We start from the raw sequence: 26,425 nt of genomic DNA, 5'->3' as shown, positions 1-26,425 counted from the left end.
AAGGAGGAAGTGAGGCCAGCTCTTATGGATTGAGAACACCGGGGCGCAGGTGTTCTCAATCCCCGATCCCACAGACCACGCCCCACTGGCACCTGAAACAGAAAAAGACGACACAAGGAACCAGCAGGGTCGTCACACGTCCTTTTCTCAGAGCTCTGTGAAAAGATTATTCCAGGTAAAAGCTTTTACTGTGTATTGATTCCTCTTATTAAATCTATAGCAATCACAGAGGAGAACATTTTTGAGAGAAAGAGAGAGAGAGAGAGAGAGCTATGGATGATATCAACTCAACAGAAAATCCCTGGAAATCCTTTTTTTGTTTCTATTCTCCTTTACATCCCACAGGGGGCCTCTCTCTCTCTCTCTCTCTCTCCCTCTCTCTCTCTCTCTCTCGCTCCACAGCAAACAAACACATGTTCCTCTGGGATCAAGTGGTCAGTGATCGGTAAATAAATCAGCTGTCAGGAGAAGACAGATGTCCCTCTGTCTCCCCAGGGTGGCATATTGACTGACTGACTGACTGATTTAGGCACTGACTGTCATCTGGTCTGTTGACTCATCGTTTTGTGTCGATGACGCTGACTGCACTGCTTCAGTAATTAGTGGTATGGATGAAGAAACATCAGTGAAAGAGCTATGACTGAGAATGAGATAACACTGATGAGAACAGAAGTGAGGGTACCTGTTGACATGGCCCTTATCACCCTACTTACTGCACATTCTTCTTTCAGACATGACGACATGATTTTTTAAAAGCTAACGATTGTATTTGAAAAATGCCATCAGAAGCTTTTATTTAATTTTGAGAACGTAAAGTTCTACATGTATTTCTGTGAACTCCAGAGGCCACTCCAGTATCTTCACTGTGCCAGGATGAACCCAAACGGGGTAAGAACTTCACATATGACCATCACAGACTTATCTTTTAGCACTAGTGTGTTGCAGGACAGAAATTTGAGATGTCGTAAAAAAAATGATGGTTAACACTTGATTTCATCGTTGGTGTGGGTAAATATTAGCTTTGGTAGAATATGAATAAAAGAAGTTGCTCTCTGTTCAGTGTGCAGTCAGACTACAGTATACCTTCTAGTGGTGTGCAAAACTGAACAAATTGCTAAACGCTTAACACATTTTATTCATTTTAAATGTCTAGTGTTCTTCTAAAGGTTTAGCGTTTAAAAGTTTAGAAGTCACACCACTAGTAGCTTTATCTGCATATATAAGTTTGGATTATATCATCAAATGTCAACATAAGACCCTTTCTTTACAAAGATGTACATATTGATGTCTTTCAGGTATTTGGGCTGATGAATTTTGGCGCCCTTTCATCTTAAATTCTAAGTATTACATCTTGTTCAATACAGTTCTGTTCAACTTAATCACGTGTGTCCCGTTTTACATTTCTTCAACTCCTTCTTATGACTGTTAAATTATTTATTGTGGTTAGAGGAAGTAGAAAGTATCCTCCTTGTAAGGGCTTAACTCTCAGAAATCCATAGATGATTTAACAGTCAATCCTCCTGCGAGCAGACCCTCACACATATGAAACTGTGAGAGTTTGTAAGTGGTTTATCGATGAGGCTGCTTGTGGAGAAGCAGGCAGCTAAACTGGCTGTTGTTACATGGAGAGACAACATGTTGTGATGAATAAAAACACAACATGGCCCACATGAATCAAATCTTTATACACAGATGTCAAACTACATTTGAACCACATTGAAAATAAAACAAACATTAAAGGAGCAATATGTAACTCTGACACCTAGTGTTTAAAATGGGTACTGCAGTCCAAATTCAAAACACTGGAGAGAGCCGTCTCCCCCCCGCCCCCTCCCCCTTAGAGTCGATGCACACCCGGACACGGAAGCTTCAGTGTTTAGCCAACTCCGTTCTAACCTCTCTCCATTTTTCAAAAGCATCTCCAATATGTATCCTAGTTTTACCACGTTTCTGCTCTTTGAGCTTATTAGAAAAATGCTGAGGCGTTTTAGGTCGGGGTTGAATTATATTATTATAGTTATATCTGAACCAGTTAGCTTGTCCGCTTCCATCGCTACAACACCTGTTGGTTTGCTGTTTGACTGGCAAATTGAGGGGTGTCCGAAACGGCTGTGTGAGGGTGCCTTAAAACTGCCAAACTTGTATGGTCAAAACAAAAAAACGTAAAATTTCATACCGGAATTCGCAACTTAGGAGGAAGACATATTGGCTGCTGTGTTGTTGACAGAGAAGCCAGCACTTCAACATAGCATATACAATGTATATTTCTCCATAGATGGTAGATGACATCGGAGGCGCATCACATTTTCAGCTAAAGCCCATGAGATCCAACTCTGACAATGCTGACGCACATGCTCATGATTTGGTTGTAACAAACAACATCAATCACTTCACTCTTATTCTACACTCTTGATTAAAGGTCGAGTTTGACTGATTGTTTAGCTAACAAGATTAGCTGTGCCGACAAAACACTTAATCATGCCTGTCATTCATTGTGGGTTTTTTTTCCATTCTTGTTGCTAAGTGGTTTATTAGGTTACATCTCCAGCAGGTCGCTGACACTGACACACTGACAGCCAATCGACTCTGTGCTGAAGACGACCGATCAATAGAAACCGAGTGACAAACTCAACTCTATCCACTTCACCGTTGATGGATTACAACACAGTAACAGAGGATCAGAGTCATGCATCTTCCCCATAATGTTGTCAAGTTCTAGTAAAAACATGTTTTTACTAGAGTTTAAAATCTGTCATGTGACGTAACTGGGTGATCCTCCCCATTTCCTTAGTTTGGATTAGGATGCACATTGTGTGTGTGTGTGTGTGTGCAGTTTCACTGTGGTATGTGAAACCTGTGCAAATGAGTCAAAAATACATGGAAAGGGTTAAATGCACACCTAACTGTGCTGCGGAGCAGATGGCAGCCTTACTCAGACTGCTCTTTCAAGGCGCATCATTTACATCCTTGTGGTGTTTCGCCTACAATCTGAATCCCAGAGGCATAACGGGGGACAAAGTGCTCGTCCCTCTGTATCGTCTTCAGAGGTAGTAACAGAGGTGTTACAGAGGCTAGGCGGTGTCAGCGGAGCCAGCGAGGGAGCGCAGTGCTTTGTGTGTGTGCATGTCTGACTGTGTGTGTGTGTGTATGTGTATGTGGAGCTCCTGCTGTGTCTTGCTTCCGCAACGGCGAAACACAGTCTGAATTCACAGACTGCGACACCATTATTAGGATGTCGCTGAATCAATATGAATATATGAAGACTTGATGACGGCTGAGCTTAGTTACTGTGAAAAAAGCAGTCTGAAAAGGGCTAGTGTCTGTGCACCTGTGTTCTTTGTGCCTTTTTAAATGAACTAGTATGCAGTAACTTTGAGAAAAATTGTCCCCTTTCTATGCAGTTGGCCCTATTGCAAGAAGCAAGTCATTCACAAACACTAGCGCTAATAGCTGTGCACAGTTATAGTTGAAATATTACTGCCTGCTGAGAGATTCCATTAATCAGGACAAAAAGTCTGCATGTGCATGATTTAGGAATAAATGAACTGTAAATAGATTCTGTAACTCTAACTTTTAATATTATTTATATTATTTTTTTATATATATATATATATATATATTAATATAATTTATATGTTTAGTTGGTCGAGGGCTCCACTTCATCTATGTGTGTGCAGACAGTCTGGAGACCTAACGCACCATGAGAATGTGAATATTGTATTTTTCTTCAAGTTGTCCTTGTTTGCTCCATTCATGGAGGACGCTTTGTTTTAAATGGTGTAACTCATTAACTTGTTTTAATCTTGCCTCACAATAAACTTGAAAAAAGTGTCCACTCCCCTCCTTGCTCATCATCTGTATGTGGACTTAACAGCTCGGTCAGCATCAGAGTGCAGCTCCGTGCAATGAAAATATTTTCTCCACAATCAGACGCAAAACATGAGCAAACCTCACAGGGAAGCACAAGTTTTATGGCAAGTTTGTGTCTGAACATCATTAGTGATGGATGCTTTTTGTATTAGATCTTAAGACAGAGAGGATAGCAGGAGCAAATGATGCACTTGCTACTAGTGGCTGCAACCCTCTCTTAGTGAATCAGGCCCAGAGTATCTCTTAAGAAAGTAACAGAAAGCTACCAGTTTAGTAAATTCCCTGTTTTCATTGTCTGTTTGTTCCAGTTCTTTAAACAATATGTTTGATTGTTATGAACTGTAATGCTATTCACTTTTGATCTTTAATACAAATAGATTAAAATGTCGTTTCTAAGGCACAGAAGCTTCAAGAACAATGACTGAATGCTTTAATACTACGAAAGAAATTCTATAAAAGTTACTCTAAAAAAAGAGAGAATGAAAAGGTTACAATGCAGACTCTTTGCTATTCTTATCCAGCGCAGAATCTCCAAAGTTCAAGGTTGGAAAAGGTCAGTGTCTTTATATCCCTGCACAGCTTGTACTTTACTGAACAGACAAGTTACTGAGAGCACAGTTATAGCAGTCAGAGGAAGAACCAAGGGAAAGCACATGTTCAGGTGGAAGTGAAGGAAGTCGTTCATCTTTTTCTAAAGGCTTCGTTCATCAAAAAACAATCAGCATTATGCCATCATAATTAACAAGCAATTATGAATATGTTTGAGTATGTTTGGGGAAAGTGATGCTGAAAAAAACTACAAATTGTTACATGGTAAGGATAACCATTCTAGCTCCTAGTATAAATGTTGTTCAAAGTGGGGGTCCTGACCCCGCCAAGGAGTGACAAGGAGCAATAGGGGGGGTCATTTTAATAAATGTAGAATCATGTAAACGTGATTGCCCTGTGTACAGCACTGTCAGTCGTATTTCTTGGTGCTGGAAACATCAACAGCAAAAGAGAAGATTCACATCACACAAGGAGACTGTATTACTTCTTCTGTTGTTTTAATCACATACTAAAACAGACAACACATTTTTGCCCACATGGCTTCATTGGGTTTGTGATTCAACACCTTGCACAGGTGTTCTGAAACAGGATGCAGCTGCACTCAGTCCAATCAGCAGCAGCAGAGTGCTGAGTTTCCATATATGGTCATGTCTCCATGACATTTCAATAAATGCCTTTATATATTTTATTATCACTGCGTATCCAAAATCTACATTTTATTTTTGTATTGGAATATATCTGAATAAAAAATACAATACACGATTCCAGTTTTTCACACAGCCATGTAATAAAAGCTGTTTATTAGTTTACAATTTCTTGTATTCAGGATCAAAGGTGTTCCAATGGTTAAGACTGATACCAAACAACTCTCTCTGATAAACCTGAAGGAAATTCTGTTCTTTTACTCTCTGTTATTGAAATACATGATTCTCACACACACACAGGCCTAAAATACACACACATGCAGAAACAGGACCTGTACTACTGGAGAGATGTCAGAGTGGGGCCGCTACACACTGCTACACAGGGAGCGCACCGGAGCTTTTTTGGGGTTTGGTGCCTTGCTCAAGGGAGCCTCGGCAGTACTCTGGAATACCCTAGCACCTCTCTAGCTACCAGACCAACTTTATATAATTATGGTCCGCACCGAGATTTGAACCGGTGACCCTCGGGTCCCAACCCAGTCCCAACCCAGTCCCCAAATTAAATGATTAATATTATTATTATCATGATGTAAATATTGAACATCCCAGCAGAAGCAGGGTGGTGGGATTCAGTCTTCCAAACATCAATACTGGTGTTCAGTGTAATGAAGTAAAATGTCAGACAGTAGGACGGTGCGGCTCGCTGATGTGTTTCTGTAATGAAACAAAGGAGTCCTTAGATGTCTATAATAATGAGATTTATTGCTGCACACAGACGGCACTTCATAATAAGATGAATTCATTGTTCCAGAGTGTTCCTTCACATGAATCAAAATAAAATATATACCAGCTTTACCCTTTGTGTGTTCTTCAGTGGTGGTGATGTAGTCGGCTTGTTTATTCTCCAGTAAGCTTGCCTTGACAATAATGTGACTTGAAGCATACACAAAGACCCACATTTTTAAGGTCAAAGGGAGCTTTGAAGAGTGTATCAAAGTGCCGTCGTTCCTGTGAACTACTTCCATCTCTGCGGTTTGACTCCTTCAGCCTGCCTGCATTTGTTTCCCACTCAGCCTGCAGAAAAACCATAATCACGGCTGTCTGCTGCCCACTTACTGTGATACCGCATTCCTTTATTTCATTACCCTTTCCTGCCATTTTATTGCTCTTTGTTGTCATGGCTCTGCCACGTTTTGCTCCTGAGTGCATGACACCGTTTGTTTTGTCTTTGTTTATTGTCTGCCTTTTGTTTCCTCTTTTTCTCCGTCACACATTTTCTGTTTATTTTCATCCGTTATCCATCTCCTCAAGTCGTATATATCAGTACTTGAGTAATCAAAATGTGCTTTAGCTTAATTAAATGTCTTTGTTCCGTTTACACAGGGACAAATTACAGCCTACTTACAGCACTTTCACTGTAATTTAACTGTAGCTAAAAGCCTCGTTTGGAACAATTATGATGATGATTTCTCTACGGCTCAAAGGCTGTACACAAGAGTCATAATAGCTGCTGTGTGTCAAAGTGAAGTAAGAGGCGGTGTGGTTTATTTGCCTTTTCAACAGCCTCATAAACATCTGGAAATGTTGGACAAACCTCCTGTGTGCTGTTCATATAAATTATGTGAAGTACGCTGCTGTAGATACCACCTTATCCCCGGTTAGGGTCACTGTTTGTGTGATCTTTAACTTTAACCTGCAGCAGAATTAACTGAGATTTATCTAGGAGATGCTGCACAGTGCACACCCACTTTATCAAGATACCTGTGCAACTGGTTTACTGAGGCTTCATTTTTTTTTTAAACCAAGCAGCAACCTTTGGTCTTAAAAAATGGAGCCGATGCAGAATTGCAAAAAAACAAAACTGCAGTTCCCAGAGTGTCCACTTGAGGCTGGCTGTAAAAGCAAATGAATCCCCATTATGACCCATTTTAAAATGACCATTCTTACAGCAGAAATAAACATGTTTACAGGGCTGAAAGCTCAATACTGCAGGTAGTAGGAGTGCAAACACCACAAAGCACAATCAGATGGTTCTTAAAGAGCCACACAGCTTCACAGAAACTGAATGTTGTAGACTTTCCCAATTGAAATCATCACACAGGAAGAAAGTTTAAACCTTTTTCTCTCTCTCTCATAAACTGCTGATATACCAGTGTGGCTTATATTCTGGATTTAATGGTACTATAGGTTTATTAAAGACATTTTATTGATTGTTTGAGCTTCATTTGGTTGTTATATTGTGTTGAGGATTACTAACACATCTTGTACCTGTTTAAAGCTTGCTAATAAGACAAACTTTCAATCCCATCGTTTCCTTTGAAATGCCAAAGATCACAGAATTTGACAGACGTTAAATCCTAACTTTGCATCAGAAAGACCACACTCAAACTGGATATGTAATATTTGGATATTTGGTATTCGAGTTGTTGTGAAGATATTTGAAAAATGAGTTGAGGTCAAAGATAAAAGAAACAGTGGAAGGCCACGAAAACTTTCAAAATCGAACTCCAAACCTTCCTGTTGAGAGACGACAAACTCTACCACTGACCCACAGGTGATGTATTACAACGATCCGAAGCTAATGCAGGGGAATTGTATTTGGAGAGAGTAACAGCTGATATAACACTGACAGTCATGAGAATATTGGAGAGGCAGTATGGGATCACCTGGACAGAGAAATAAATAAAAGACTGAATCTTGTGAATAACTATGGAAGTGCTGAAAGACTCCTGAAGAATTTACCAGAAGATTACTTCAGAAATCTCCAGAAAAACAATTCAAAATATCCCGCCAAGTTTCTCAGATATTTTTTTCATTAAATATTTTGTGTATTTTCTGGTTGTTTTTAAATACAGAGACTTAAGTAATAAATATGGATGTTCATCATAACACAGCTAAAAGTGAACTAAGGCTTTTGCACAGTATTCTTTTGACATATTTCTTATTCTGGGCCTGAATTCAAGGGCTGAGCCATCATTTTAAACGTCATAGTCAAAACTTTGCTGATTACACAGTGAGGCTGCACGGTGATGCAGTGGTTAGCACTGTTGCCACACATGAGAAGGTTTCCTGGTTCAAATCCCTGTCGGACTGGGCCTTTCTGTGTGCATGTTCTTCAGGTGCATGTGTGGATTCTCTCCGGGTACTCCAGCTTCCTCCCACAGTCCAAAGACATGCTCGTTAATCGGTTAATTGGTGTCTCTAAATTGCCCGTAGGTGTGAATGTGAGTGTGAGTGCAGTTGGTTGTCTGTCTCTATATGTCAGTGCTGTGAGTGACTGGCGATCAGTCCAGGGTGTACTTGGTCTCTCGCCCAATGACAGCTGTGCGAGAGGCCGACTCCAGCCCCCGAACAGGACAAGTGGTATAGATAATGGATGGATGGATAATTACAGAGTATGACATCATTTTTTATTTCAACCTTTAGTTTCTACATTTTACAAGCAAAGGCAATAAAGTAACCCCTGTTCACAATGACGCCAACAGCACTGATTATATTGAATGAAAAAAAAAACAGCAGGGAGACTAAAACAGTTTGGTATTTTTTTTCATCTCACTAGAACATTTCCCCCCATTTTATCTGTCAACTGTTCTCTGGCTAGCAGCAAAGATACTCTTGGGTTATAATTTACACCTTCACTCATACACAACCCACTGTTTCCTTTACGGCTTTGGTTCAAAAACTGTAGTTTGGACACATCTGGTATCTCTAGGATGATTCAGCAGGCTTTGGCCTGGCTTGTAGCTGCTGAAGCTTTTTTTTTTTTTTTTTTCAAAGATTTATTTTTGGGCTTTTTGTGCCTTTATTGGAGAGACAGGACAGTGGATGGAGTCAGAAATCAGGGAAAGAGAGAGAGTGGGGTATGACATACGGGGAAGAAGCCACAGGTCGGATTCAAACCCAGGCCACCTGCTTCGAGGACAACAGCCTCTGTATGTGGTGCACGCAAACTAACCACTAGGCTACCGGCACTGGCTACCAAGCTGCCATAGATTTTGTCTGAAAAAAGTCAGCTGTGACGGATGGATCTCTATGTCATGTCGTATAAAAAGGGTGATTTCTGTTAAATGCTATTTTAAAGAAAATCCTGTACCTCAACACACCCCTAACTTTTTCTCTATATAATAATCCTCCCCTTAAGGAGGACTTGAACTAATTGAAATAATGAGACATTTTCACCCTCTGAGTGTAGCTTTAAATTGATGTGAAAAGAGGATTTGAACGCAGATCAATGGCACAGTGAGGAAAAAGAGGCACAGCAGCCATGTCTCTTACAGTCTCCATCGATAACAGAAAGAGGGAAAGCAAAGGAACGAGGACGAGGAAGGGAAGGAAAGACTTCCACTCTATATTCAGTGTCCAACGGCTACAAGAAGACAGCTGCCAAGAACACTGCCTGACGCCCAAATACTGAAGACATATTAATGGATTTACTCTGACTGGAGTCAATGAAGACCAGAGTTGGAAACAAAAGACAAGAACACTTCTCTTTACTCCATTTTTCCTCTTATTAAAAGAGAAGTCCTGTTGAATAATTTAAAAAAAATCAGACACTGTTGTCTCTGAATATTATGTGGAATGTTTCTTGCTGATAACACTTTGATGGGAAGAAAAAATTGTGCTTGTATTTTGTTCCCTGCCAACATTTATTAGGGTGCTTGAGTTTTATTTGAAGTTTGATTAGGGGTAAATGAAGTGTGATAAGTGCAGGATTTAGACACAAGAGACTAAAAGATTCACCGGGCGGCTTTGGCTCAGTTGGAAGAGTCGGTTGTCTCTAAAAAGCGGAAGGTTGGGGATTCAATCCCTGGCTCCTGCAACAACATGTCCGATGTGTCCCTGGGCAAGACACTTAACCCTGAAGTGCTCCTGCTGCTTCATATAACTAACTCATTATTGAAGTGGAGGTTAATTTTTGTAACCTATAGCAACACAAAAAGCAGGTGAGAAGCACTCTGAAAACTGAGGTCATGGGCGCTGCCAGCACAAAAAAAAACACCTTCTCTGGTGAGTTGCAGTTTCACTGAAACAAGTGGCTTAGATGCAGAGTAGGGTTTTCTGGTACAACGTCACCAACTACCAAGGTGCATGAAGAGTGAAAGGCTTGAAGAGGTCAAAGAGCTCCAGCAACACTTATAGTATGAAGATGAACTTTTTAAAAAATAAATCAAAAATCTGTGGCACACTTAAAATTATTTCATTGTGAGCAAACAAATCGTTTTTGCCTGTAGCTTCCTCAGGGTGCGAAACCTGAGGAATATAAACATGTTAAAATTATCTCCACAGTCTTGATGAAGACATGTAAAAGTCTAATATAATGTTTGGACAAATCCACCTGCAAAACGAAGAAAGCAAGCAACTTTTAAAAGCTTGTTTTTTTCTGTACGGAAGTCGGATTGAACTTTCCTGATGCAATCTCACGACGTCGGGGGGAATCTCAAGACTGATGGGCTTTGGTGACACAGCATTTCAGAAATGTTTTGACTATGTAAAAAAGAAAATGTTTTTCATGAATCCTATCTTTGCAACGACTTTGTATTTTATCTCACCACCTGAATATTTGCTTTGCTCCTTTTTGTTTCTATTTTCTTCAGAGGTATGAGGTACAGGTTTGTGATAGAAATAAAGAAGCGCATGACGCAGAGAAATGTCGTTATTGGTGATCTTTTTTTTTGTCTTCTGAGGTTTGAAGTGATCCATTGGTAAAAGATGGTAAAGTTACAGGAAGGTGAACGTCAACATTTTAGAGAGACAATGTATCAGCTTAGTGTCTATACTGGTGTTAGCTGTATGATGTATGAATGGTAATATGACTGAGTATATGTGGTCTGAATATGATGATCACACTGTTTGGAAACTACTTTACTTGAAGGTACAAAAAAATAAAACCTCATTGGAAAAGTAATCACAAAGTAATGATGCATCGCTGCATGGAAACACCTCAGTATGATGAACTACTATGAGTATTGATTATGAATTAGTGTTGAGTTATTCACACACTGAGTCAAAGTTAAACTACATGTGGTTTTAAAGGGATTCTGTCAGGGTCTGGATATGAGAAAAAGTGAAAAAATACAAAGTTATTCTAACACTAATCCTTCTAATGTTGTGTTTTTGAAGCCCCTGAGAGCTTATCTCTCTTGTTAAATGTTATTGACATGTTTTGTTTGCTGTGTACTTCATTACTCTTTATGATTTATGAAAACGGACAACATGTCCATGAGTCCACTAATGACTCTCATTGTTTGCTAATAACATGCTACATTAGTTCTGGTATAGTGGTCTCTGACACTCAATTTAACCATGTTTTACTGTATATGACATGCTGGAGTCCAACTGATCCTTCATATATAATGTATAGCATTAGTTCCCCAAAATCACAATTATCTTAATTTGGATATCTGCCAATGCGGAGCCATACCAGGGGTCAGACATCTTTGTTTAGGTCTCATCATCATCATCTCATTTTCGAGGGGGTCCTTACAAAACATAAATATAATCATCAGTAATACAAAATCAAAATGAAAGGTAAATCCAAGACATAATACCAAAACATTTAAACACAGAGACACCCACACCACACACACACTCACAATCACTCGCACTTAATGCTCCCCCAAGCCTAGCCACCCACCAACCAGACAATATTACACAATCAGAAAAAATCTGAAGAGAAAAAAAAGAAAAGAAAAGAAAAGGAGATATTTTAAAGGAGCTCTATTATGCTGATCCATATTTAAATACATATATTGTTACTATTTTGGAATATCCTTACTAAACCAAAGTTACTTAAAGAGACAGCAGCTGAAATTAACTGTTTCAGGCAGAGGCTGAAATGAGGGATTTTACTAAAGCCACTAAAAATAAATAAGCTACTCAATAGTTATCCCAGAGTGACATAATTAATAGAGAAAGTGTGTATAATAGATCTCCTTTAAATAAAAGGAACATATATTTATTCCTTCATCCATAATGTGGGTAATAACAGAGCTTACCACTTCAGCACTTTTTTACATAATGTTTTTTTATTGATTGTCAGTTGATATTGAGAATATATATATATTAAAAAAAACATAATCAGCGTTAAATAAAAATAATTCTCACTAACAGTTATAGCGCTGATTAAGGTTCATCACAGTAGTTCACTAACCTGCTGACCCCACATCAATCAATCAATCAATCAATTTTTATTTGTATAGCGTCAACTCATAACAAGTGTTATCTCAAGACACTTTACAAGAAGCAGGTAAAATACCTTACTTATTGCTATATTACAAAGACCCGGCCTATCCATCATGAGCACATGATGAGGCCTATACATAGCATATAATATTTAATATTATATTAAATATATTTTACAAAGTTACCTTCCACCAGTGGGCGACATGAAGTTGAAAACAGAAGTTACTATGAGTTTACTGTTTCCCATACTCTCAAGTTTAATTATAGAGGAGATAATTATGAACTATTCATCAATGAATTCCTGTGTCCCTCTTCACTCACACAGTTGTGTCCCTCACTGTGTCAGTGTTCCAATACGGAAGTGAGCTCCACTGATATTTGAAGGTCAAACAGGATGCAGGCAGCAGAGCCTCGACAGAGAGAAGACAGCGCGCACTGTAACTTCAATTTTAAGGGAGTGACAAACACTTTTAAGACCGAGGTTGCCCACAGCCCTGATAGGCTACTTTGCTGCTGTGGACGCTAAACACCTCTAAGCACACACTAATCCGTGGTCGCTCCTTAATCTCCTGCAGACAAACACGGTACTCACATACAGACGGTGCCAAATTGGCTATTAACGCGTAATTATCGCTACAATCTCGCTACCGGCGTGTGTTTGCGTAAAAATGCTGTAGTTGTAGGCTGTCCTGCCTTCCTCTCTGGCCCCTCTGCCTCTCTCCCCCCCCCCCCCCCCCCCCCCAGTGGGCTCCCTGAGACTTCATGGTGTTTGTGCCATCTAGGCTTATCTGCCGCTTCATTGCAGTCTTTTCTAGCGCAGAGATTCACACCTCATGGTCGCTCCTCACCATCCTCTCTCGCTCTCGGACAAACAAATAAGTCTTCACTATTTGAAAACAAGCAGACAACTTTCTTTTGGATCTACCGTGTCACCGATTTTTACTAATTTTCTGCGATTACAAGGACATATTGTGCAAGAAACTCTCCAGCACCACGGGGAGAGAACAGAGAAACGCCTGTGTGCCGTGTAGGAACACTCTCTCTAAAAAAAACCCGCCTGGTCTGAAATCCAGAGACGAGCCCACACAGCAGCGAGCTGGTTATTTTTCTACTTGAAAGGGAAACTACAAGTATGCTGTGAAGCTTTTTGTCGCAGCTTGGCTCCCGGCAGAAGCACAGGTTTCCCACAGAACCAGCTGGTGGAGAGAACAAAAAAAATCGCGAAGGAGAGAAGTGCGAAAGTAAGAAGCGATGTGCGGCTGCTGCTTGTGCAGTTTGTCTCTCGGAATTAGTGGATGAATGGGAAGGGAGCGGCTGTAGCCTCGAACCAGGGAAACAGAACATACTGTAGAGCCTGCGGAGGCACACAATGGATACTTGTCCGTCTCTAAAGGTAAGAAAAAGCCCACATTTTCTGTTATATGCTGGACTTTTGGCTGTCATGCGCTCCTCGTGGATTAGATGTGCTGTTTGTAGTTTCTAATGTTCGTTTTCGTCTCTTGGCTTTTCTTTAAAAAAGCTAAAACGCCAATTATGGCAAAATACAGTTTGTGATGTTACCACAAGCTCCTGGATTCTATTGCCAACATGAAATTCAGTGTGCTACAGCGTATAAGGGTGGCTCATACTCTACAGCGACTTAGAAATAAGTAACCCTAACCCTAAATCTGTTCAGTGCTTTTAGAGCTTGACGTGTAATTGCTGTTTTCAGTGTTTTGTTTTATCGTAATGTTACGCATGGAAAGGGTTGCGACGATGTACACAAAGCAGAGAGGCTAGGTAGTTGTGCCCGACGCATACTAATCCTGGGTGTGTATGAACGACAAACGTGCCCGTTATTGTGCGTCTGGCAGTGTGTGTTGTTTTGTGTGAGTGTGTGTCTGTGTGTGAGAGAAAGGGAGAGAGAGACAGAAATAAGAGAAGGGGGGTGAAAGAGAAAGGAGGGGAGGAAGAGATTAGCCTACTCTTTTCCAAATGTTCCCTTGGGATTACTGTAGGCTATTAAACTCTGTTCAAGTTGTATGGGTGGAGTGCTGTGTGTGTGTGTGTGTGTGTGTGTGTGTGTGTGTACGGGTCCTTTTAGCAGTCCATTCACGTCCTGAGAAAATTTGGGCTTGTGTGAGTGTGCGTGTGTCTAGTTAAGGGATCGATGGCCGCCATGAGACACCTTGGCCGGCAGTGAAACGCCACCACCACCACTGTAATCGCCACCCTCTTGTGGATTACAAGTGGGGAGCATAGCTCGAGCGGGATCTCAGTGAAGACATCCGTGTGTGGAGACAGAAAGTGGCGCTCAGTCAGTGAAGGCAGTTCAGCACCATGGACAGCGCGCACTGTATAACACTGCAGTAGGAGGGGGGGACGTTAAGACTCCCACAGAGGGGCATTTATCGACACTGAATGGCTGCTATTTTCCTAAAAAAAGAATACAAAGTGGACCCCCCCCCCTCTCTCCCCCAAGTAAAGCCCTGCAGTTTACTGAAGAGATTCAACAGTATTTTAATTCATGCAAACAGAGTTATTCTGACGCAAAATGACTCACTGACAAGTGCACTTTTCTATTTATTGCAAGAGCCACTTTAATTTGTTTCAGTCAATATCCAGGTGCAAGCTCACACAGAGGTGAATAAAATCTCATATAAAACAGAATAAAGAAAAGAGAAATCAATTTAAAAAAAATCTATTTCAGCATCACTTTTATACACAGACACAGAAAACACAAGATATTTTCAAAGACAGTATGACACTATATGATATTTGATCATATATTTGATATTTGACTATTTGATCTCTGCACAATATCTTACAGCTCATTGAGAGGTATTTCTACTTTGCTTATACTCAATGATTAAATTGGCCACTTGGGGGCAGCAGAAAAAAACTGCACATACAAGATTGACACATCAGGATATTTTATATGATAAGACAAAAAGTGCTCATAAACCATGAACTATATAAAAATGAAGGATCCAGATGAGGTTACTTCTCTCATTGCTTTGTGGACTACGATTTTGATGCATGAAGTTCTACATGTTTGTTGTCACCATCTCCCTTTCTTTTGCCAGAAGTGACCATATTTTGGAGATGGGGGATGTGATATGATCCACCTCTATATTGGTTGAAAAGTCACCATTATATCAATTTGGTCTTAATTCGTAGCCACCAAGCGAAACCCTCCTTTTCTTGCAAAAATGAAGCCAATGCGGAATTGCACAAAAAAATTCAGTTCCTCAAGTGTCCACTTGGGGTCTGCTAACCGCTGCATTGTAGTGGCTTCTCAGTAGGCTTAAGGCCCAACTCAGTTCCAGCTCTTTGCCTGTTATTAGGTTGACTGAAAGTTTGATAGAGTCAGCTTTCCCAATGTGGCAACCGCCATGGATAGACTTCCAAAACTGCCCTTTAGAAACCAATGGGTGATGTAACTCAGGCTTAGTCCATGTTTCATTTACAGTCTATGGTAGCCCCGCCCATCTGTTTTGCTCTAAATGAAACAATGAATAACGTTATGAACAGGATGCTGCAATCAGTCAATGAATTAATCAGTCTATTTTTTAACAGCACTGATTCATAACAAATGTCATCTCAAGACATTTTCCCAAAGTTTGAGAATCTACTCTTTGTTATATTATTTACAGAGACCCAACGTGTATCCACTACGAGCACAGCACTTAGGAGAGTTAAAGTGGCAAGAAAAAAACGTCCTTTTACAGTAACAGGAAGAAACCTTGAGCAGAACCAGACTCATGCTGGACAGTCCTCTACCAAAACTGTGTATGGCTTAGAAAGTGAGATAGAGAGAGACGCAGAAAGAGAGAGTCAGATGGCGACAAAGAGAACAACGAATAAACAGAATGAAGACGAAGAAAACATGAACGTGCAATCAAACAAGTGTGAGCACTGTGAGAGACGGCAGCCTCTCCAGTAGCTCAGTAGCACCTTGTTCTGAATATCCCAGAGGGAAACCTTCCCAAGGGATTTATAAAGTGTCTATCTATCTATCTATCTATCTATCTATCTATCTATCAAAACCATAAAACATTAGGAAAATTAAGTTAAGTAGGATTTATTTTCTTACTGGTTCATTCATATGGTTATAGTTTAAACAAATAGAACAGGTGATCTTTGGAATCCATTATAATAAAGAAGTTCTAAGGCATATGTGTGTAGGCTTTGCATTAGATGTCAAGGTGCTTCCACTTCTGATATATAGTTTTTGTCATTTAAACACCCAGAAGGCGCAGAGCCACAGTATTGTTTGTTTAGTTGTATTTCTGGCCACCTGGTAAATTAATCCAAATATAGGCTCTCTGTTAGCTTTGATAAGGTATCCTTCATAAAATATCTGACCACCATGTTCACCAGCTGGCCTCTAACTGACTCTGTTGCTCTTTGGTACTGAGCAGGTGGCTTACAGGATGTTTGAACAGCTTTTTCTTTTTTTTTTACTGCTAGCATGTCTTGCTCCCTGATGTCTTCTGTTGCTTTGGAGCCTGTTTGTAAAGTTGCAGTGATGTCATCAAAGTAATGCTGATGTCATTTTGGTGCTGATATCTCTTTGATATCACAGGTAGGGCGGCAGTAGCTCAGTCTGTAGGGACTTTGGTTGGGAACTGGAGGGTCGCCGGCTCAAGCCCTGGTGCCGGAGAAAAGTATGAAAGTGGGTCTGGTATTTGGAGAGGTAACCTCCTGAGTACTGCAGAGGTGCCCTTGAGCAAGGCACCAACCCCCAAACAGCTCTGGGGCGCTAGCTGTGTGTAGCAGCCCCACATCTCTTATATCTCATTAATGCATGTCCACAGGTCCTGTTCGTGCATGTGTGCAATTCAGCCTATATGTGTGAGAATCATGACTCAATAACAGAGTGTAAACCAGGATTTCCCAGCGAGGATTAATAAAGGATTTAAAACATTTTTTAGTAACTCAAGAGGACATACAGGTTGAAATACCTAAGCATTAGCCATACCCTGTCAACAAAGGTGCAAATACAGAGTTGCATTATGGGAAATGTAGGATCCAGTGTTTTGAGAGCTTGAGCCCAAATTTAGACCACAAGTCAGAATATCTCAGCCTCTGTTGTTTCTTTTTTTTTTCTTCCAAATCTTCTCTCTTTTACCCCCACTTTCATGGAGGTGTAGTTCTAAAAGTTATGGAATATCCATTTAATATCCCTTCCCAGTAAATTCTACATGGATTGATCTATATACTGGGACACAAACTACTTTAAATGGTATGCATACTGTATGCTGATTGTTGAACGCATTATCCTGTTATCACCATTATCTTATAATAAGACATTTGTTCATCTTCAGGAACATGTCTTTTTTGGCTCAATTCAACATTTGCAAAGTTTGGTTGAATAACCTTTTGGATAGGGAAATATAACATTTGTTCTACTCATTGTTTCCATTGTGTCATGTAGCTTAGTAAGTGTGGTTATACCACCTTTTGAACTAGGTAATCATGCCTTTAGTCTTTGGAGAAAAACATGAGCAGGGACTGTTTAAATAATTTTTCATCCCATTTGTATTAATTGTTATTCAGCTCTTTGGTTTCTCATGACTAACAGTCACAACAGAACTGTCAACAGCCCCCATCTGATATGTTGATATCACTGGCTGTTATTGTCTGTCAGTGCTTGATGCCAGAAAGATGCTGGAGGGTTAATGCCGTCTGTCGAGACTGCTCGCTGAAATTGATAGGCTTGCTTTGACAGATGAGATAACCTGCAATCTCAGGCAAATGCAATTTACTGGTACGGCAGATGGATGCTGAGGATGCAGTCAGAAGTAGGCCAGTTTTACCTTGGGGAGCAGCTCGACATGCACAGAAGGCTCCCAGAGAATGTTAGAAAGTTGTTGTTTTGCAAGGGAAATTGTGAGAGAGAAGAGGGAGGAATGGAAAGGGAAGGACTTTTCTATTAAACTCGGCACACAGTGAAATAATAGAGAGGGGAGATCAGTTCCCGTTCAGTTCTGGTTCACATGGAATAAGCTGGATGGAAGGCAATTGAAGCTAAAAAAAAAATGAAGTGGGAAAATAACTTGGGATTTGGATTTAAATGTGCTGTGTTGTCTCCGCACTATTCTCATCTCCAGTCTCGGAGTTTGAGAGAAAAAAAAGAACAAGAGCTTGGTTGCTGTCCATGAAAACTCTCCCTCATGGCTTCATTCACTCACCTCTATGAGCAGGAAAAGCTGAGGGCAAAGACAACAAAACAGAATAAACAAATCCAAAACAAAAGCTAGGGAGAAGCCAACATTTAGCTTGTCAGAAGCATTACCTCATTGGGTTATAATGTTGCATAAGCAGTAATGCACTTATTGTGAATGGAGTGCAGCTGCAGGGCAGTTTTAGGTGCTTCTTCACCTCAGAATTGCTATGCATTAGAGGGAGACTTTTCCCTAATTAATTTAAACACGGTTCCTGTTGTCACTGGGCTGCTGTCTTGTTTGTATCCATGCCCGTTGTATCCAGCCCAGCTGCTTTAGTGTAGCATATGTGCAGCAGAGTGAAGCCGGAAGCTTTGAGAGAACTCAGCTGAGTTGGAGGAGCTCAAACAACTGTGGAACTGGATTTCATGATGGTCAGGTTCAGGTTGCTTTGTTAGATGAATTGGGAGTTTCTTATTATCAGTTATTATGGTAATCAGTATGGAAAATTCTAGTAGAACCACACCTCAAACCATCACAGATATCCTCCTTTTCAACTACTTTCTTATAGTCTCATAGCTCAGCAAAACATGTCTGTGATGTTTTTGTTGTTCAAATGTTAATCCCCCCTCAAAGTAGGTGAAGTTGTCAAAATGTGGTGCTATACATTAAATGCAGCGACTGTATTATATCAGTTACCCTATGGCGGCAGATGCTCAGTCCACAGCGACTAGGCTGGGGTGGCCTGCAGAAATACGGATAAAGAGGTAGACTTAGAGCTGGAGAAGTGCCATTTCACCTGAGGGGATCTGTTTATGTACCTGTGACCAGGGCCACTAATCCCTAACTTTAGCACTTTAAGTCTGTGGTATGCATCTCTATAATGTCTCCACGTCAAATGCCTGCAGATAGGTTGTGTGTGTGTGTGTGTGTGTGTGTGTGTGTGTGTGTGTGTGTGTGTGTGTGTGTGTGTGTGTAAAACTGACTGTTGGATTGAGGGAATGATTTACCCCAGGGGGGGAAAAGTAGTTCTTCTTTAAATCACCTTCAAATATATCAAATATAATAGAATAGAAATATTTCAATTTTAGTGATTTCATTGACTCAAAATGTTCCCATGCTATTAATCTAATGGAATAAAGGAGCACATAAGCTCTTTTTATTATGGAATAACTCTTAAGTAATGCAGGACTTCATATTTATGAGAGTAAGTCCCCAAAAAGTGATTGATGGAGCTGAGAATAAGAAGGGATATGGAGAAGTTACACTTACCTTTGCCTCTGGGCAGCAGTTTGACTTCATTACAGAGAAGCTTTTGGCCGGTGTTACCTGTATCCTCGTGGCCACACTGCTCCGGCTGTGCTGTGATGTGATGTGGCCTTTTCCCCCCCCCCCAGAAGCCTCAGCAGGAAGCACTTGACTCGGCAGTATATCAAAGCGGGTGTGCGGACTCTGAGGGCTGTGGCATTGTGGCGCTTCAGAGGGAACCTTCAGGGAGTTTACATAGGCGGCAGCTCTCTTCCTTTGTGAAACACGAGTCGGAACATTAAGATGTCACTGCTGACTGACCAATACGGCCGCGGGGACACAGTGATACAGCAGAAGCAGACACGGGTGTGTTACCCCAGAGCACTTCAAGGCAACGGGAAGACGTTTTCATGTGCAATAATTATGGAACCAATATGGGCGACAGTGTGTCTGAGGCAAAGTCTTGTTACTATTACGACTAAGCACTTTAACTACATTAGGAAAAAATGACTCTGTGAGTCAGATTACAAAAGCTTGATTCTTGTTTTTCCCTTTTCGCTTCATGTTCTTCGCTTTGTTTCATTTCCACATTTAAATTGGCCTCTGAGCAATGAGAGCCTGCGTTCTAATTTTTGCCGTCGCCCTCTTTCCTTTCCCACATGAATTCTCTGATTTTTGCTGTTGTTGTCGTAGTCGTTGCACTTTGGAATACAGTGGCCCTCCTGTCATTTGATGGCGTGTTCATTCATCATGGTCAGCGGTTCCAGCCCCACTCACGCTACTGTAATCCAAACAGACCTTTACGTTTTAAAAGCCTCTGAGTTTAGGCTTTTGCTGCTCACAGGGCGTTCAGTGCAGCTGATTGGCTGGGAGCAGAGGGCAGTCATGTGATGTGTGGGGTTTTTGCAAAGGACCAAATATAACTTAAAAAGGATTTGACTAGTACATCTGACTGATATAGCAATGTCCAGTGACAGGGACTATTTCATCTACAAGGGTTGTAAAGTTTTGTGATTGCTTGATTTTAATTGATAACAAGATGAATTGACTAATAAGAAGTACAGAACTCTTGTGTATCTTTAAACCAACTCATGTCACTTACAAATTGGAACGTGAACTTCAGTAACTGTGAGATGATCCATCAGGTGTTTTTGATACATTCATCAATTTTCTAGTCTTTTCTTGCCACTGTCCCAACTTTTAATAAAATATGTTGCTGGCATCAAATTTAAAATTTGGCATGTCATTTCCCCGAAAACAATGAAATGTTACAGTTTATACATTTGAAATGTTATCGTTTTTTGCTATTTTGTCATCAAATATGGAGTTTCAGTTGTTTTGCAAACTATTAAATTTAGGTTTTGTTATATTTTCCAGAACATCACACATTTTAAGGATTTAATGTAAAACCTATTGTATTTCACAGCTAATGTTACCTGTCCCACAAATCTTTGCATGTTATTGTGTCACTAATAATACACCCTCACTGACGCTGACATGTCTTGGATCCTCAACTGTTACAGCAAGTCTCTGCCAACTTGCTAACTAGCAGTGATTAGTCCTTATACAGGACTTCATAGTAACAGCTGTGATGGTGGTATTCTCACATGTTTTATCGTTTTTCATTCATTTGGTTTGAATAACTTTTGGGATTTCAAAGCCATGCTGGTGCTAAAGTTCAAATGGAGTTAAAGAGAGCAGTGTTTCACTGCCATGATCAACCCCAGAAACCCTGATAGTGATATCCCATGATGATTAAAAGGAAGAGTTGCTAATCATTTAGATATCACCCATAGGTTTTTAGAGTTCTGATTTGGACCGTTGAGCACTCTGGATGTCATCCTGGTTTGTGAGAGCCAAAAGACATTACTGCTGTAGTCATAATTTGGGAAAAAATGTTTATGCTTTGAGGGGTCATACTGCATGAGACTGTCCTGACTGATCAACTCTACCCTATGAAACAATTCTATATTCATGTGGGTGGTAGCTCCAGGACTCCAGGGAGCACTAAGGGTCAATAAATGGTTTATTGTTTTCGGAAATTATGCTAATTATAATCTATTCACTGTATTTTTGCATCATGCAGTCATGCTGTGACTTCTGCCGTACATCGCTGTGTGTGTAATCTCCACTCTCCAACCATCCACTCAAATACTCCCACATAAGCACCCGACACTTTTGTCCCACAGAGTTCCTGAAAAAACACACAGTCATTGCTGAAGTTATCACTGAGTGCATGACAGCCGCTCCGTTAGGCCAGCTCCTCTCGCTCGCTGATGTGCGCTGGGCCCCAAGGTTAGCAACAAAAAAAAGTGTTCGGCTCCAGAGATCTAAAATAGAGAGCTCCTTGCACCGCTGTGGAGTGATAACATTCAGGCTCTGCTGGGGACGTCGCCACTGTGAAGAAGCTGTAATTTAGAGACGGGTTGGAAAAGCTTATCTTTCCAAGCCCCTGAGAAAAATAAAGAAATAGTAAGTGGGGAAAAAAAACAAAAGCTAGAGGCAATGAGTCACTGTCTGTGGCAAAGAGAAGGAAAAACAAAGCCTTGATGAAAGCTCTTTGGTCATAATAGAGCCATCCTGTGTGGAATTTTATGTTTAAGTCACTGGTGAGCCAAATCCACAATAACCTTCAAACGGTGTAATTGAATGTCTTGTGTACATAAAAACAAGCATCTTAAAGGTCAATCATAAGAAAAGGCACACATGAGCATATACCTGTTTACACCTAGCATGAGCGCTGTCCTTGAATGACTACACACATTAAAGGGTTCTAAATGTATGAATTTTCTAGTTCTGGCTGCTTTAGAATAGTAGGGGGTCATCAGTGATCTATTTTGGGCAGCAGATGTTGAGCATCCCTTGAGGGACTTTACATTATTAAAAATGCAAAACTAGCTAATGCTACACAGCAATCATTTAGCACGGCACTCGGTGTTGATAACAAGGGGGAAACTCAGTTGGGGGGGGGGGCTCCCAAAGCCACAAAACTTTCTTTTTGTCTGCATTCGCATCCGCCATGGTCCTTACTCTGAAGCAGGAGCTTAAAGGGTTCCTCTTAACAGGGTTCCAGGAACTAAAATAGTTCATAGTTCCTGTGGTGAGGAAAAAATAAAAAAGGAGGAGGGCGCCAACGATTCCTAGAACTATGAAAAAGTTCCAGCAGTCCGAAAATGCCTATAATCACCCATACTACCATGCCCATTTTGGCCACAGAAATTAACTCGTTCACAGCATGGCACAAATATTGATTTTGGTCTGAATAGCTGATGTCTTTGGGGGTCGATTTTGTTTTCTGTTTAGGTTTCTTTTAAGGATAAGAGTGGTGTTTAATCAGGGGCGTGGCACGGCTGATCTATGTAAATGCTGGCATGTAGTAGCTGTTTGCCCAGAGGCTTAAGGCTGGCCTCAAATCCACTTTTTTTGACTGTTACCAGGTTGACCAAAAGTTGGGTTTAGAAAGCAATTCAATATGGCAACCGCCATTTCTGAGCTTCAAAACTGCACTTCAGATGCCAAGGGTGACATCACTGAGATTACATCCATGTTTTATACAATGCATGATTGAGAACAAATAGGGACATCCCAGCCAAAGATGCACATGTATACAAACTACTAACTATGATATGAACAGCAAAGTATTTTGTAACTCATTATCCAGGAGTCAATTGAAATGTATAGCTTACAGATGTGACGGCTTCTGCTTCCTACTCTTCTTCTGACTTTGATGTCTCAAAGACAGAAGGCTGCACTACACTTATTGTTACATATTGTAGTCTTTGGAGGCAGGCATATGATCAAACTGTCGTCATTTACCTGCAGGGCATGCTGCTTTGGGAAATTTAAAAGGTCGATAAAATAATGAGAGAGGCTAATTGCTTAAAAACAAAACTGGGTGCCGAAAATCCAGAATATTTGATTCTTGTTCGATACTCTCCTTCTTAACTTCTCCTTGAACCACATTTGACACGTGCGTCATCTTAAACTTGAGCACTGAGGTGTGTACATGTTGTTCTTTTGCATTCTGTAGAGCTATCAGCATACTTTGCAGCAGAATCGCTTGCATCAACTCGAGGTATATTGCAGGGGTACAACTTAAAGTGCTCATTATACTGGCTTCTCAAGTTTTTCAGCACCAGAGTTGTCCATGCTCAGTTATAAATTACAGTCATTAGGTAGAAAATGTCCCAATTCTGCTTTAAAGTTGAAGTTCCCTCTCAGCAGCGTCTTTGATAAATTGATAGCAGGTCGTTTAATCTCACTGTGCTCCTTTGGGGTCCTCCCCGATGATTGCTCCGTTGATGGGTTCTTTTGCAAGGCGCTGTCCTTGTCTCACACTCACACTGAATGCACATCTCTTATTCAGCGTGGGCCTACAGTATATGCACACAGTGCTCCCTCCACGCTGCTTTTCAAAGTCAACCTTTTCTTTTGCTTGTTTATTACACATTAGGTTGAAAGAAATTGCAGAAGGTTAGACTGTGAAATGTTTTTTTTTACCATATAACTCTTTGAAGTTGCTAAAGCAGATTTACACACACACACACACACACACACACACACACACACACACACACACACACACACACACACACACACACACACACACACACACACACACACACACACACACACACACTGATGCACTTAGATTTTTAAATTGTGGTTGGGGGTTGAGTTTAAAGATACACTTCTGCCTGTGTGTGTGTGTGTGTGTGGCAGAGCTTACATCATTTAATGTTTTTGTCTAAATCCTTATATCCTCATCTGGAACAGTGGAAAGATGTTTCACCATGAGTAGGGGGCTCCATGGAAATCAACCGGTGAAATACCATATAGAGACAAATTAGATAGACGAGTCCTCATAACGTTGCTGCTTGTCTGACTTTTGAGCCAATATATGTTTAAGATCTCTCCCTATTTCATTGCCATTATATTTGCTGATGTTTATAATACAATGATCAGTCTCTCATGCGTGGTTTTTACTTTTAATACTACACATACTTTTACCATTATCACTGACATTGTAGCTATAAATCTGTCTTATTCATTGTCTCCATCAATCTCTTCTTTCTTCATCTCCCTCTATCCCACTGTCCAAGCCAAACACAGTTGCAGTAGATGGTTCTTCAACATGAGTTTGTTTTTGCTTGAGGTTTCTGACTATTAAAAGGCAGTGTTTTCTTTTGTTGTTACTTTGCTAACTGAGATCTGTATAATAGCTCCAAAACTGCCCGCAGTAACTTCACATTTTTCCATTTTTTTGGAGTCAGATTTAGTCACTGCACATTTTTTATGCAGTTTATGATCCAAAAAGGCTCAAATGACTTCTGATCAAAAATATGTAGATACCCATGAAGCTTTTAAGTGACTGTACATCATCCAGATGATCATGTTTATAGAGGAAACCTTCAACTTCTGCCAAACTTTGGTCAGGGAAGTATCAGAATTATCTTAAATACAGTGATTTACTGTACCCTTCCCTTTAACTGTAACTAATGTGTGTTGCACTGCTCGGCTTTTGCTTCGCATGATTACATGAAGTGCTGTAATTCTGCTGTAATTAGCTATAATAAGCTTCTGGCAAACATATCCGGTGAGGCAGGGAAAACGGCCAAAAATAGAAAAATTAGGTGAGAGCTAAAAAAAGGAGCGCCTATGTGTGTCTCTGATGAGCGTTTTGTGCGACTGCTGATTTCAACACAAAACAGCATGTTTCACTGACACTGTAAAGAAAAGGAATCAGCCCACAGCTAAAAAATAAATAAAAAAAATCATTCAGCTGGAGCTCAATGTGTGATAGTGAATGGACACTGTATCCGTGCTAATCCCATCTGATGAACCGACAGTCTTAGCTGATGTGCACAGTGATGGCTGACAATTCTCCTTGTGCGTCCAACTGACACGTAATATGATCTGGGCAGCCGGAAATAAATGAAAACAGTAAAAAAAGAAAAACGACAATATCTTGGTATTATGTTCTCTCCTTTACTGGTAAAGCGCAAGAACACACACAAAAAGCCACACAGCTTCAGGCGGTGAGCCCGTATAATCCCACAGCCGGCTATCCTTTAGATGTCAACAGTGGCAACAAAGCCGCAATTTGTTGCCTGTAAGAAGAGGGTGCTGACAAGAGTCTCAAAGAGACGGGGGGGGGGGGGGGGGGGCTCGCTGTCATACACAAACACAAGATACTGTCAAGAAATACTTGAAACAAATAGCAGCCTTATGAATGTTTCACAAAGGTGAGTCAGAGTGGTTTAAAAGTGGTCAGAGATCTCACTACCTCTGTTCAAACTTCTGACATGTTGTGGCCACAGAGAGTCAATAACTGCTCTCACAGATCTGTAATGTCATGTGTTTCACAGCCTCTCTGGTGCTCATAATGGATTGTTTTACAGCACTTTTTAAAGGTCGTCTCTATGTTTGGGTGTTTGGGGAGGTGACCATGACTTCTTGTTTTATTACTGCCAGGACACGGTTTTATTAAAATCTTATCACTTTGGTTTTTCTTCACAGACTTTAACTGGGTCATGAACTTGTCCTTTACCAATAATTTCACTAGAATATATTTACATTTGAAGTTGTTAACTCGTTTATTTTATAAATGGTGGCCTAAACACGACCACAATATGTTATAACTTGAGGGGAAATCAGAAAGAAATGGAGTCGATCATAATTTTAATGAGAGTTTAACTGAGAGCCCGCACACCAAATAGGCTACTGGGCTGTAAGCTAACAGTGTTAGCAGGGGCTAGTTGGGTCCCTGCTTGTCTTTTTCAT

The 26,425-nt window shown here is 40.5% G+C and overlaps 1 protein-coding gene and 1 long non-coding RNA gene across 2 annotated transcripts in view; one reads left to right on the top strand and one right to left on the bottom strand.

Annotated features, from left to right (window-relative positions):
* Window positions 1–26,425, bottom strand: part of LOC132993047 (uncharacterized) — a 329,764-nt gene that overhangs the window by 135,911 nt on the left and 167,428 nt on the right. The window lies entirely within an intron of this gene.
* The window catches only part of LOC132993397 (leucine-rich repeat and fibronectin type-III domain-containing protein 2), a 154,571-nt gene continuing 141,014 nt past the window's right edge, over window positions 12,869–26,425 (top strand). The window contains exon 1 of the mRNA XM_061063221.1: window positions 12,869–13,638. The gene's annotated coding sequence lies outside the window, so the exon portion shown is untranslated. The remainder of the gene's footprint in view (window positions 13,639–26,425) is intronic.

This window comes from Labrus mixtus, chromosome 18, assembly GCF_963584025.1.
Source record: "Labrus mixtus chromosome 18, fLabMix1.1, whole genome shotgun sequence".
NCBI classification, from domain to species: domain Eukaryota; kingdom Metazoa; phylum Chordata; class Actinopteri; order Labriformes; family Labridae; genus Labrus; species Labrus mixtus.
This window is presented reverse-complemented; position numbering and strand designations above follow the sequence as displayed.